Genomic DNA, 15,237 nt, shown 5'->3' with positions numbered 1-15,237 from the left:
AAAATAATTCAAATTTCCCTTTTTGTTCCCTGATTTTTATTTCATTCTTGAGGAGTTATTAGAGTTTCAAGTTTCCAAAAGCTCGTTCTCCTTTTTAGCTGTTTATGAACTGTTATGGAACTCCTGTGAATTGTTATGACTAGATGCCAGTTGTTTTGTGATTGTCTTTATTTGTATTATTTTGTGACTGTTTTATTTGTACATCGCCTAAAGTACTGACATAGGCGATTCAAAAATCCTGATAAAGATAAAGATAGTTGTTCTGAATTGAAACAAATTAGGGCAATTCTTTACTTTACCTTCATCAAAAACCTTTGCAATGTCACAATGATAAAATGTGAAGCATGAGTACAGCACGGACAGCAGATGAGTGAAATTTGTGGGCCAGTGTTTTAGGAACAGGACTTTGGTTATGTAAGGTGCGTCGTGTATTTTATTCCCGAAAAGCATGGAAATATTAAAAAAGTAATTGAACAAAGTAAAGGAAACCTAGGAATAAGATCAAAAATGGCAAGCAAAAGATATTCTGAGAAATTTAGATAGTAGTGCAGCTTTAAAATCATGAACTGCAGCAAGTCAGAAAGTGTAAAATATTATTTTTTTCCTAACGATAGGTGTCAGAGCACTTTGCAGAGGTGTTAGCTAATTACTATTGCAGCGTGGACTGTTTGCCAGGTCATTTATGAATGGAACACAGATGCTAATGCATGCCCTCCCTCCCTCTCGCTCTGCCTGTCTTTGTGTTCTGTGGGCAAAAGGGAGGGTAGCTGCCCCCAGCCCTGCATAGACGGGGTCCCTGCTGCAGGAGCATACAGGGCCCTGCCCCAATGACTCTACTGGCCAGAGGCCTGAATCTCAGGTAACAAAAAACAGCCCGCTGTTAAATCTGAGGGTAAGCTCTCTGGGGCAGGTACCTGCAGCAGAAGAGCATGCACTTCTCTGCACATCCCGACTTCAGGCCAGTCCTTGGCTTCTGCCCCAGGTTGTGGTGTGGCTAAGGTCAACCCAGGAAACAGTGACCAGCAGGAAGGAGGGGGTGGGGGTGATGCAAGGGCAAGACATGGAGGCCAAGGATCGCAGTAACAAAATTAATTTTAGCATCCCAGTATCGAAGGACGACAGGGTTTTAAAGCACTCCAGCAAGTGATTGGTGTTTCATGCGGGCAAAGCAGCGCAGTCCGAGGACGCCTGTAAAAACTACCATACTTGAAATGGGAATTAACGTTTATTCCACCTCTGACCCAAGAGCCAAATTCCCCATATCAGCAGGCCGACCTTTAATGAGGCTTCCTAAATTCCTGGGAAATAGCTATTATTGCCTGCTCATGCAGGGTGGAATAGGGTGACTACCTGTTGTAAATACGAAAGGGTTGCTGCTGAATGCAATAATTGTACACGTTCTTCTTTGAACATATGTGCTGCTTTGTTACACTACGTTAATAACAATTCTTGAAAATTGTCGGCTGTTTTACAACTGCCTCGTTCTGTGTCATTGCTCTTCTGTGTTTGACTTTTATTGCTGGCTTTTTGTTTGTTTGTTTTTTACTATCAATAAAATATGGTTTGAACAAGGAGCAGCAGTGGGATTAGAACTGTGATTTCTCATCTGCCTCTCTAACCAGTGATAAAGTATTTGGCACCTGGGGCGAAGATTTCCTTTGGCAACTCCCCTCCCAAGGTGCATTCCTCCCCCCCCCCCACCCCAAGTAATCTCCAGTTCCCCTCTGCCTCACACAAGCTCCCTCTCTCTCTCGCACACCCATGCCCCTTCACACAGACTACCCCTCTCTCTTGCAAAAACACACACCCTCACACAGGCTCTCTCTCTCGCACACACACACACACAGGCTCTCTCTCTCGCATACACACACACACTACACACACAAAACCCATCATACAGACTCTCTATCACACACACACATATCCCTGCACACAGACTCCTTCCATTTCTCTCTCTCTCGCACACACACACACACACACAGGCTCTCTCTCTCGCATACACACACACACTACACACACAAAACCCATCATACAGACTCTCTTTCACACACACACATATCCCTGCACACAGACTCCTTCCATTTCTCTCTCTCTCGCACACACACACACACACACAGGCTCTCTCTCTCGCATACACACACACACTACACACACAAAACCCATCATACAGACTCTCTATCACACACACACATATCCCTGCACACAGACTCCTTCCATTTCTCTCTCTCACACATACATACCGCTTCACCCAGGCTCCCTCTCTCTCACACACACACACACACTACACACACAAAACCCATCATACAGACTCTCTTTCACACACACACATATCCCTGCACACAGACTCCTTCCATTTCTCTCTCTCTCACACATACATACCGCTTCACACAGGCTCCCTCTCTCACACCCATACACGCACCCTCACACCCATACACACACACAAACGTTCCCAGCCTCGTACTCACATACATACACACACACACCCATACACACATGCAAGCTCCCAATCTCTTACATACACCGCATATTACATACACCTTCACTCCCATATACACACACACACAAGTTCCTCAATCACAGATGCTCGTGTGTGGTCATTCTGGGCCTTCTCCATTTTCAGCTACAAGTGGGATGGACTCTGCCTGCAGCTATCTGGGCTCTCTCTTCCTTGTCTTCCATCGTGAGTAGGATGGGCTCTGCTCACAGTTCGCTCAACCTCCTTCATCTTCAGGATAGGCTCCACTCGCAGCCTGCCAGATGTCTCCGCTCCTAGGCCTCAAGTGAGATGGGCTCCACTTGCAGTCTGCTGGGCCTCCTTCATCTTCTGCCGTGAACGGGATGCGTTCCGCTCATGGTCTGCTGGGCCTGCGGGATGGGCTCCGCTCGCGACCTGCCAGAAGTTGCCGCTTTGCCAGTGGCCTCAGGTCGGAGTCTCTTGATGGCACACTCTCCCCGGCTGTCACCCAGGGCAGACCACCCCCTTGCTCACCCCCCTTCGTATGCCACTGGCTCTAACCACTAGGCTACTCCTCCTTTCCACATCAAATACCTGTGCCAAGAGCATCACACTTTATTATATCAGGGCCTTATATTGTAAGCCATCTGGCGTCAGGGAAAATGTTCTGTACTAGAATTTGCAATTCAACTTAAACTAAACTTAAAAAACCCAAGGTAAGTTATTTTGCTAGCATGTGGTTTCTGCACAGGGATCTGAACGGTAGCAGTCTGGCTTGTTCTGTTTTCCCAACAGGAAGTATATTGGTGTTCTAGGTCGTTTGCAGTGTTGTCTTTTCTTAGAGCTGTTGCTGTTTTGAGTTCTGGGAGTTAATGCTGTTTTGGTATGGCAGGTTTGCTGTGTATGTTCTGAGTGACTTTTTGGCAAGGTTTCGTGTTACTTCACAAAGTCTCTCAGAACTGAGTAAGTCTGCGTCACTGTTACTAAGATGACAACAGAATCTGAATGTTTTTTCTATGGTGCGTATAGTAAGGGGAAACATCCTAATTCAGCCCAGTCACCCATTTGAAAGACTTATCTTCATCCAGTGCAGCATGGATTTCTTTTAATTTATAAATATTTGGTGTTCGTTTTTATTGTAGCCTTCTAGCCCCCAAATTCACAGCTGACACATGCATTGGACACCGACATGATTTGTATTATGCAGATATGATCTTCTCGGAGAGGCCCGATTGATGTTCCTTCTTTGATCTGTGCTCGGCTCTTTCTGACTGGGGAGTCTGCTTTTTCAACAGCAGCTCCAACTTTAGGGAATTCCTTTCCTCTGGAATTAGGACCCAGGGACTGTACAAAAACATTCAGAGGCCTTCTGGAACCTTCTTGTTTAAAAAGCCTTCTTATTATTGGCAGGTTAAACATCACTGTTTTGAAGGTCCCCCTTTCAGCTCAGGACCTACGACAAGCTAATATATGTTTTGTTTATAGAGTTTTATATGTTTTGCTATGTACAACATTTTGAAATTATGAATGTTTCATTATGTATGTCGCTTAAGTGACTGATAACTTTTAGTAAATGTACATATAGATAGACAGCAAGATATAGATATGAAACAAAGTTTAAAAATATGACGCCCAATTGTATATTTTTAGAAGATTTTTTTCTGGGAGGGATGGTGATGAGATCATAACGATGGTTGAGTTTAATTATCAAAATCTCAGAGGGCGGGCCTATGGGCATGGAATCTCTTTTAGTGGGAGGGGATGCAAGGCTGGAAGTTGATTTGGGGTGCTTACTATTCCCTTCCAGTAGCACGGGGTGTTTGACCGCACGCTTGTGCCAGCCCACGTGGGTCGGAAGGTGGAACCCGCTTCATGCTGCCCTCGCAGGGGCCTCTGTGTGTAGGCCAGAAGGAGAAGGCAGCGAGCAGCCGGCCCTCCCAGAAGAGGAAAGCTGCAGCATTGGGCCATCAGCATCAGATTAATGGGGTGAGAGAGATGGAGGAGGATGCTGGGGGTAGGGAGGAGAGAGAGAGAGAGAGCGAGAGGGTGGTGGTCGATATGGAAACAAATCAAATAAAAGGAGACCCTTCCAGAAAAGTGTTCCCAGGGCTCCTTAAGTGGTTAAAGTGGCCCTATTTTTATCACCCAAATCAGCTAGTGACACGGTGGCCAGGAATTACTTGACTCTAAACTACTCTCATTGTCCTTTCCTGCTGCCTGTTTCCATCCTCACACGCAGGCTTCCTGCCACCCTGCTCTTTCTGCCTGCCTCTTATCTCTATGCTCTGCTGCATTTACACAAAGCTGCCTGCTCTCCCCTCCCTTTCTTTTGCTGGTATCTCCACACCCTGCCTCTCCCCCCCCCCCCCCCCCCCACTCCCACCCCTCCTGGCTCTGTCTCCTTCCATCTAGGACTGCAGCTGGTTAAAACCAGGGCTGAACCAGTCTGCCCAGAAAAAGGCAGAGCCAGCTGGCCAAAGCTGCACCTCAACAAGTTTAGAATTTCGAGGTCTTCCAGTGGTCACGGGCATCAGCTACCGAGAAGGTGCAGTGACCCAGGTGAGCCACGGCCTAACACAAACTCTGAAAGAGCCCCCTGGAGTCAGACAGAATTTCCCTTAAATGTCCTTCCCGAAAGCTGGCGCTTTCTTTCAAGCTTGTGTTAGTCCCAGCATCTCTCTCGTAGTCACTGCATGGATTTTATTAGGAAAATAAGATCATTCCTCTCCACCCTCATCCCTTGCCATAAATAGTTTGTTTTGGAGGTAGAGTTGTCATGCTAGGGAGAGCTAGAGGAGAAACGGGGGCTACCGACCCGACGCCCCTGGGGTTTTCGGTGGAGGGGGGCCTGCAGGACTGGATATTGGAGGAGATCTCTTCATGCCTTCCCCTCGCATCAACCTCTGGACGAGTTCCATCTTTCACCGATTAAGCCGGCTACGGTGATCCTAGAGGCATTGTGGGAATTAATGGCTGGGCTTGGGCCTGCAATAAGAAAATTGATTTGTTAACCAACAGTCCGGACCCGATGGTTAAGAAACATGAAGACGTTTTACAGGGTGCACAATCTTCTATCCAAACTATGGGATCTGATATCAAGAAAACCCAAGACTTTAATGTGGCTACGATTAAAGATAGGAATTTACTATCCAGAAGAATTGAACTGTTAGAAAATTGGAATCGACCCTTTGAATCTCGGGCTGGTGAATTTTCCTAAAATAATGGGGAGACCTGCCTTATATTACCTTCAAAAGATACTTTCGTGAAGGTCTGCTTATTCCAGCGGGTCGGGTTCCCTCAATTATCAGTCTTTTTCCTGGCAATGCCGGTTCGTAAGGCCTCTTGTTCATCAGGCCGACCTGAGGGCTCTGCAGAATTATTTCATCTTTACCAATTTTCTAGAGCAGCCTGGGACTGCAGTGAGACAACGTGGGACATTGTTGGCATCTTTTGTAACAGAGCAGGATATCAGTAAGGCCAGGCATGTGAATTCTCAATTTCGCGGTCAACCAGTCGGAATGGTTCCTGATATTTCAGAGATAACACAGGAGAGAAAAAGAGGTTTTCTTGCATTGAGACAGGAAACGGTTTCTACAGCTGCCTCGTTTGTTTTTTTTATGGCATCCCTGTAAATGCATCATTTAATATTTTATTTCTCCGGGTTGTAATGTTCAATACTTTTGGCACCTGAGTGGTTCCTGAACAAGGTTGTTTTTGCTTTGTATGACTGAAACTTATAAACAGTTAGAAAAAACTACTACAATATAAATTCTAACCATTATTATACCAGTAATTTTATAAAACCACTAAGAATATGCCTGAGCAAACAATATAGACTTAACCTTCTTCCTAAGGCTCTCATTTACTAAGTATTTTTCTCATAGGCACAAAATGGGGAAAAAAAAACCAAACCCTTGCCCTCATTCTGAGAAAATCTCGCTCTTCTTGAATTTCTGCTGGCAGACTGCTCCATAATAAAGACCAGGCAATAAAAGAAAATCTGCGTTCTAGTTATATTCATAAAGTATTGGTGAAATGAAGGAACATTAATACAATTCTGATTTGAGAAGCGCAAAGTTCGAACCGGTTTACAGAAAAATTAACTTTTTTGGCCAGACAATTTTCTAAACAAATTAAACAGCCCTATGCATTAGTGCTAGAATTGTAAACCATGTCCTCTCCCGGACAAGTAGCCGGTGAAGCATGTTCATCCGTGTTATAATATGTCCATTCCTCTCTAACCCTCCCCCCGTCAGTCAGAGACATACCAGACATACACACAGAGGGTTTCAGATCTTTGAACACTGAGTCAAGTCCTCAGTGTACAAAAGTGCATTTATCCAATTGGATTAAAGATGAAGATATAAGGCTGTAGCTACTAGTGCAAGAGAGACGTTGTGTGTTTTACCTGTTTGTTTTTATTTGATACAGATTATTACCTGGGCAGGCCTCGGAATGCTCCAAATCCCCCTCCCCCCTCCAGCTGTTCCAGCTGTGCGTGAACGCTTTTGCTGGGACCTGCCTCCTGCGCAGCTGCCATCGGCTCTGAAGCAGCCCGGATAATGTCGGCACCCCCCATGTTACCCAGCTCGGCCCCTGTTTCCCATTTGCCTGGTCCCCAGACACCCCCTGCAAACTTTCAAGGGCTTCTTGCCCTGCCATGCTGGGTGGCTGTGGATACTGCACAGCCTGCTTGCTGCTCAGTTTTGCGCTGTCGCCCTCCGCTCCGGTCATTCAGATTTGCACTCAGGTTCGGGGTTTCCTTTCTTTTTAATGTGTCGCATGACAGCGAGGGAGACAATCTTAAGCGTGGAAGGAGGGAATGAATTAGAAGCAAGCAATCCCATCGACTCCCCCTCCATCCCTGCCCCGTTTTACACAGAGACCCAGGGCAGGGTGGAGATGGCCGCCAGTTCCCAACAAGTTTCAGTTCTGGGATCTGTTTTTAGAAATAAGTGAGCAGGGGACCTGCAACTTTAACCCAATGGTGAGAAAGCGCCAAGCCATCGCCAAGCCTGCAATGTAATGAGAGAGGAAGAAGGGCTGGGCAACTCTTCAAGAATGACTTCGGTTACAGAAAAATTATTTAAAAAAAAGTCCCTTCTGGGAAGTCAAAATAGCAATGATAATCTTTACAGTAATAATATTAATGCTCTTTTTTCTTCAGCCTGTTTAGAAATGAATTGTGGGGACCCAGTTATTGTCAGCTGCTTCTCGTTCACAGACTTTGCAAATGAAAGAAAAACTATCTGCAGAAGCAGACTTACAAGTACCCTTTGTAAGTGGATCCCTGTCTGTTTATAGAGTTGGCTTCTGCCTTCTTCCCACATAGGGTTCTGTTCCAAAAGAGACATTTTGTCATTCTGCGACTCTGGAAAAAATCTTGACTGAATAAGCTTTCAACTAGCTTTCAAAATCCCATTCACAGAACATAAGAACATAAGAACATGCTATACTGGGTCAGACCAAGGGTCCATCAAGCCCAGCATCCTGTTTCCAACAGTGGCCAATCCAGGCCATAAGAACCTGGCAATTACCCAAAAACTAAGTCTATTCCATGTTACCATTGCTAATGGCAGTGGCTATTCTCTAGGTGAACTTAATAGCAGGTAATGGACTTCTCCTCCAAGAACTTATCCAATCCTTTTTTAAACACAGCTATACTAACTGCACTAACCACATCCTCTGGCAACAAATTCCAGAGTTTAATTGTGCGTTGAGTGAAAAAGAACTTTCTCCGATTAGTTTTAAATGTGCCACATGCTAACTTCATGGAGTGCCCCCTAGACTTTCTATTATCCGAAAGAGTAAATAACCGATTCACATCTACCCGTTCTAGACCTCTCATGATTTTAAACACCTCTATCATATCCCCCCTCAGTCGTCTCTTCTCCAAGCTGAAAAGTCCTAACCTTTTTAGTCTTTCCTCATAGGGGAGCTGTTCCATTCCCACATTCTCACGCTCATTCATTTAGGTTCCCCGCCGATTTCTCTCCCCTTCCCTCCATACCCTCCCTTCCCCATTCCCTGTCCCGGTCCCCCTCCCCCCCCTCCAAATTAGGAACTTCATTGCGGTTCTACGGAACTTAAGTTAATTTCAATTTTTACTTAATGTATGAATGTTTTATTTTAGTCTACTCTCCTTTATGTTGGCTTTATCTTTCTTTTAAACTTATTTTAATCTATGTGCATTATGTTTGGTTTTTGTAAACCGTTTTGATTACATTTATATTTGTAAAAGTGGTATATAAACACTAGGGATGTGAATCGTTTTTATAACTAATTGAAATATCGTACGATAGTTCTTAATTCGTTATATATCGGGTAAATCGTGAAGCGAACACTTTTTCCCCCGAATTTTCGTGAAAATCGTTTTTCAGGTTAGTGTCGTTAGCGCGCACTAACAAAAAAACGTTTATTTTTGTTATTTTTTGATACTTTTTGTTATTTTTTGTTAGTGCGCGCTAACTCCCATTAGTGCGCACTAAGATGAAAAATGATTTTTTACTACCAAAAAAAAAAAAAATGCGGATTCGCGGGAAAACAAGATTTTCCCACTGCCACACAAACCCGAAAGCGCAAACAATCGGGCACCCAATGCACATCCCTAATAAACACATATAAATAAATAAATAAATAAATCCCCAACATTTCTCTTTTGGCCTGGGACGTTGCACTATTAGGAGCAGGGTGCAATGTTTCGAGTCCCTCAGAGTCTTTACTGAGGTATTTTTGGCTCTTACTCCTCGGATCCTTTCTAGACGCTCCATACAGCAACCACATGACGAGGCAGAGGAGACCACTGATGCTCACATTTGATCTTTAACCTTTCAGGAACAACAGTAACTGTAAAATGGAAAGCGATGAGGAGAGGCATCGGGTCTAAATCACAGAGGCTTAGTCAGGCTGAGTCCAAGTGTCAGCGAAGCAGGTAGATTGTGAACTTCTCCCGCACAAGTGTTGAGGATCTATTTTGTTTTCAAAAACTTTTGAAAACAAAGTTATTTTCCCAGCCTTTTGGGTAATATGATCTATGGATGAAGCAAACCGTTGAGTTACCATTAAAAGTACGAAATCTGGAAGTAATAACTGACCCTGAGCTAAACATGAAACAACACATCTCACCGAAAATAAAAGAAGGATACGCGAAACTAATGATCCTGAGAAGACTAAAACCTCTACTAACGCTAAACAATTTTCGCACAGTCCTACAGGCAATGATATTCGCAAGCACAGATTATTGTAACTCCCTGCTTTTAGGACTACCACAATCTACGATTCGGCCTCTGCAAATATTACAAAATTCAGCTGCTAGAATTTTGTCTGGCAAAAAAAAGAACGATCACATTACAGGAACACTCGTCGATTTACACTGGCTCCCAATTGAACAAGGAATACAATATAAGAAACTATGTATAATTCATAAACTAATCCACAATGAAAAAGCTGACTGGCTTAACACCGCACTGCGCATACATGTCCCGCAAAGAAACCTGAGATCTGCTAATAAGGCTCTACTAACTGTTCCCTCTGTCAAAACAGCCTGCCTCACGCAAGTTAGGGAGAGAGCATCATCACGGGCTGGCTGGCCCCATGCTATGGAACTCCATGCCACTCGAAATAAGACTGCAGAGAAATTTGAAAATATTCAAAACCAATCTGAAAACCTGGCTATTTAAACAAGCTTTTTACAGAGATAAAGATAAGGAGAAAAACAGTTGAAGGATAAGGACGCACCAAACTAGAAGTTATTACTTGTAACCTGCAAATGCATTTTAATGTTAAATTAAAACCACCTAATATGTTCCTAACAAACAAGCTTAACTTACACACATAGTTTTTTATACTAAATTGTTACTGTTCTATGATGGCACATGGTTAATCTGTAATCTATACCACTCATATTTTTTCATTATCGTGCCTTTTTGCAAACTGTTGTGATGGTTATCCAACTCAATGACGGTATAGAAGAGTTTAAAATAAAATAAATAAATAAACATGATGGGGACCCTAAGGAGGATCTCGGTTAAGTGAATGTTGCTGTCATAATCTAATAATAATAATCTCACAGAAAATAAATGTCCACCCCCTGATGACCGAGGCTAGATACAAGACAGGACATGACGGCCATCCTGATCAGCTGCCAGAGGGTAGGATAACACCTGTGGGGCACTTTTTAAACAGCCCGGGTAGTTTGTAGGGATGGTGCATTCGTTTCTAATGCATTAAAAAAAATGCAACAAGTGAGGTGAAAATAGCGGAATACAAAAATGCTCCTAAATTTTGGGGTATTTCCATATTTGCGGCTGTTTTCAACAAGAAGAAGAACAAAAAAAAAATGCAGGTGTCTGGCAACCCTTCCTGGACCTCCAAGGGCCAATAAACTAATCTGGTCTGCTCAGGCCCTCCACATTTAAACGCATCAGAGCCGGGTTGCTCTCACCTCAGCCTCCGCTTACCTCTTCTAGGATCCTGGTTCCAAAAGGGCAGGAGAGCTACCTGCCCCCCCCTCCCCCCCCGGTCCTGGTGATTTAAAAATTGCGCCATCCACCTCAAGGGTGCTGCCGAAGCGCAATGCTGGGTCAATCACAGGACGATGCTGTGACCGGCCTCACTCGCCCAACGCACCGTGGGGTTCCTTTGTGGCTGAGACGCCGCCATTGTGTTCCAGAGAGCGTCACGCCGCGCCCAGGCCTGGATTTGTTGATAGTCACACTAGGCCTGTGCCTAGGGCAGCAGAAACCTGGGAAGGCAGCAGGCAGGGAACAGGAGAGCCTGCAGCAGACACATCAAGGGGGGATCATTTTCGGGAGACTAGGAGGGGCTGAATATAGATCTTTGGAGGGTGGAAAAAGAGGCTGGGGGATTGGCTAGGGGGCATAGATCTGTGTGAGGGAGAAGGGATTGTATATATACACACACACACAAAATCCCTATATTATATATATTGAGGGGGATGCAAGGAGGAACAGGACTGGACCATGGTAGGGGCATTTCCTTCCTCTCCTCCCCATCCCCAGCAATTGAAATCCTCCCTCCCTCCCTCCCTCTTGGTTTCCATCCCCCAGATCCTGGAACCTCCCTTTCTTCCTTCCTTCCTCTCCCTTCTCTCCAGATCCTGAAACCCACTCCCCAACCCTTCCTCCTCCCCTTCCTCAATCCAGGATCCTTCCTCTTTCCATCCTCTCACCCATCACAGACTCCTAATCTTCCCCATCTCCCATCTTCCCTATTCCAAGTCCTCTTTCCTTTTCACGCTCCTTCCCTTTTCTCCTCACCCCATTCCTGATCCCCTCCCTGCTCCTCCCCATCCCTTTCTCTCCCTGTACTGATATGAGATCACTTTTCTTCACCCGATAACAATAATATAAAATTATACTAATCATAGCCTAAGACTCCTTTATTTTTATAATGTAATATAAAAGATGGAAATGTTTGCCAATTTGCTTCTGAATTTTTAAATTGTAGCCATGGGAAACTAGGGGGACTCGGCGTTAGACCTTCTGCTCCCTGTTGACCAATCTTAGGGAGGGGAGGGGGTTGATAAAGGGCGACAGCACCCCGGGGCCTAGGGGCGCCAAAACCCTAAATCTGTCACTGGCCGCGCCTCTCCTTAGGCAACGTGTTTGCGCAACTGAGACGCAACTCTACGCCCTGCAGCGGGAAGGCAGGAGTGGCGTGCCCCGATGATGTCAGCGCCGGCCAGGGATTTAAACCCAGCTTGTGCCCCAGCATCGAGCTCCCTGCCGGGTGCTTGTCGCTTCTCCTGCCTTTGCCTCAGTCCTGATCCTGTCTCCCCTTCCCGTTTGCTCTCTAGTGCCCGACCACTGCCTGGACACTGATGCCGCCCGACCAGCGCCTGCCCTGACCACTGCCTGGACCACATCTCTGATGTCTGCCGCCTGCCCTGACCTCGGCCTGGTTACAGACCCTGCCTATACGCTCTTCTCTGGACTCTCGCCGAAGTCCAGCCGTCCTCAGAAGCCAAGGGCTCAATCTCCGGCTAACCCCACCTACTCTCTTTGCTTCTCCCACGCTGTTCTTTGGTTTTTCCCTTTCACCTATTCCAAACTTCAGGTGCAAGGGTGCAGAAAAGGTTATTTTCTTCCCTACTCACATCGCTGTGCTTTGTTTTCTAGGAAACAGGATCTATGGCAGGACCCGATTTGCAGTTGTTTGTGCTCTTTTCCTTCATCTGATGAGTCCTCCATTGTTCTAAGGAGAAGGAAAAAGCTGCATGGACAGAGGCACTTCCTTCCTGGTGGAGCTGGGGCCCAGGTTTTGGGATGGTCACTTTCCTTCCTGTTCCTGACCTTCTTCCCGGGAATCGATGGACTCCATTAGAGTACAAGAGTGAGGGGGAGCAAGGTCGGCCTTTAAACTCTTAACGAGGGGAGAATTCACAACCTTGATTTCCTGACTTTGAGCAGGTGGTAAAATTATATTCAGCTCCAGGCTCCCAAGAGAGCTTTAAGAAAATAAAGTCCATTCCTGTGAGCTCGACCAGAACCTATGCGGGGCTTTCTAATAGAAAGTGGAAAAAACCAAAACAAAACAGAATTAGGAAGAAGAATCCTACTGCGCGTGTGAAAGGGAGACAAGGCGACCCCCGCACTCTTATGTCATGCCAATGGCACAAGCCTTTTCACAACTGCAGACTTTACTTGGGTGAAAGGAGTTTTTATCCTGGGTTACAATTAACAGAATTTAATCTATTACAATTAAGATAATATGTACAAGGGGGCTCTTATTACACCAAGCCAGTGTCCCTGAGTCCTCTCTATTTTCTCAGGACAGCAGAGAGAAAAATGACCAGACCTGGACTGGAATCAAGATGCTGGGCCTCACCCTACTTCTACTTATTATATAGCAAGGCGATTCACCCTACTTCTACTTATTATATAGCAAGGCGATTCACCCTACTTCTATTTATTATATAGCAAGGCGATTCACTCTACTTCTATTTATTATATAGCAAGGCGATTCACCCTACTTCTACTTATTATATAGCAAGGCGATTCACTCTACTTCTATTTATTATATAGCAAGGCGATTCACCCTACTTCTATTTATTATATAGCAAGGCGATTCACCCTACTTCTACTTATTATATAGCAAGGCGATTCACCCTACTTCTATTTATTATATAGCAAGGCGATTCACTCTACTTCTATTTATTATATAGCAAGGTGATTCACCCTACTTCTACTTATTATATAGCAAGGCGATTCACTCTACTTCTATTTATTATATAGCAAGGCGATTCACCCTACTTCTACTTATTATATAGCAAGGCGATTCACTCTACTTCTACTTATTATATAGCAAGGCGATTCACCCTACTTCTACTTATTATATAGCAAGGCGATTCACTCTACTTCTATTTATTATATAGCAAGGCGATTCACCCTACTTCTACTTATTATATAGCAAGGTGATTCACGTGGAACCCCTAATTCAGGCTTATGAAATCACAGCCTTCAAGCTTTCCAGTCTGTCTGCTTGCGGCCTTTATGAAGATTTTATTGAATGCCAGGTGATAGGTTCTCATCCCAATGATCTTTACAAACCCCTCTCTGCTCTTTGTTTATAGTTAGCATGAAACATATCACAAATCTCGTTCTAGATCAGCTTCTCTGAGGATGGACAAGGGATATGGAAGGTATCAAAACTTTCATGCTCTTTTCCCCTAATTATTTTGGTTCCCAAATAGGAGGCTAGCACTGAAAAATTGTACGTGGTAATGAGGTTGGATGTTGAGCTGTTTATTTAATAACATTGGCTTTGCTGGTCCTCCTCTAGAATATGTTAGGACGAGCAACATGGATTTTAGGAAGAAAATCGGAAGTGACGTCAGCCCTCTGAATTTTAACTTGTTCCAGCGAAAAGAAGCGCAGAGAAGATGGATACTGTAGAGGGGTGTCCGCCTTACAAAGAACACGGCCAGGGTTGGTGGCTGTTGAATTGACTTGCTCGCTGAGGCTATAGCTTCATCAAACTGTGTTACGGACGTCACATTCGAGAAAATATTGCTGAGCAATTGTTACAGAGACATTTAGACACATAGAAACCATTGAGATTCAAACTGAAATGAGATAAGTGGGTTACAATGATGAGGGTGAGCGCAGGCCGTTGACAGACTGTCATGATTTATGAGTATTTTCCCTTTTCTCTCACAATATTATTGATAAAATTTATTTCTGCTATGGTATAATTTACATAATTAAGGATTTGCCCGTTAGCTCACGCTTTCCTTTTTGTTCCCTAAAAGGTGAATTTTAAAAGCTGGACGGGTGCCAGAATCAGAAGGCTGGCAGGCACGTAGGACATGCGGGCGTCCCACCCGATTTTAAAAGCCGTCCTGATGCGCGAGTTATCTCGCATTGGAGAAGAAAGGGGTTGCAGCCTGGGCAGGGCCGAGAGACGTGCGCCCAAGTTGCTACCCATCTGGCAGCGCGCCCGGATCCGGTGCTGCGTAACTTTACTTCTGCTACGGAGGAGGCGCAGGTCTCAATAAAAATATTTCCAGGCATCTAGGAAGTGTTTGAGGGGCCTGGGTTAACTGGGGGGGGTGCAGGCTAACGAACCAGGGGAAGGTTTGAAGGCCCCACCTGAACACTGGGCTAACTGGTGAACGAACTGGTGAAACTGGTCTTCCGTTATAAAACACCCTCACTTGCGCATTCGTAAGCCAACTTACGCTGCTGGGTGCGCACAGGCTTAACATTAGGCACACGTATACGCGCGCCTACACCATTTTATAATGCGCGCAGTTATAACAT

The sequence above is a fragment of the Rhinatrema bivittatum genome, chromosome 13 (genome assembly GCF_901001135.1).
Source record: "Rhinatrema bivittatum chromosome 13, aRhiBiv1.1, whole genome shotgun sequence".
Taxonomy (NCBI): Eukaryota; Metazoa; Chordata; class Amphibia; order Gymnophiona; family Rhinatrematidae; genus Rhinatrema; species Rhinatrema bivittatum.
Note: the sequence above shows the minus strand (reverse complement) of the source record.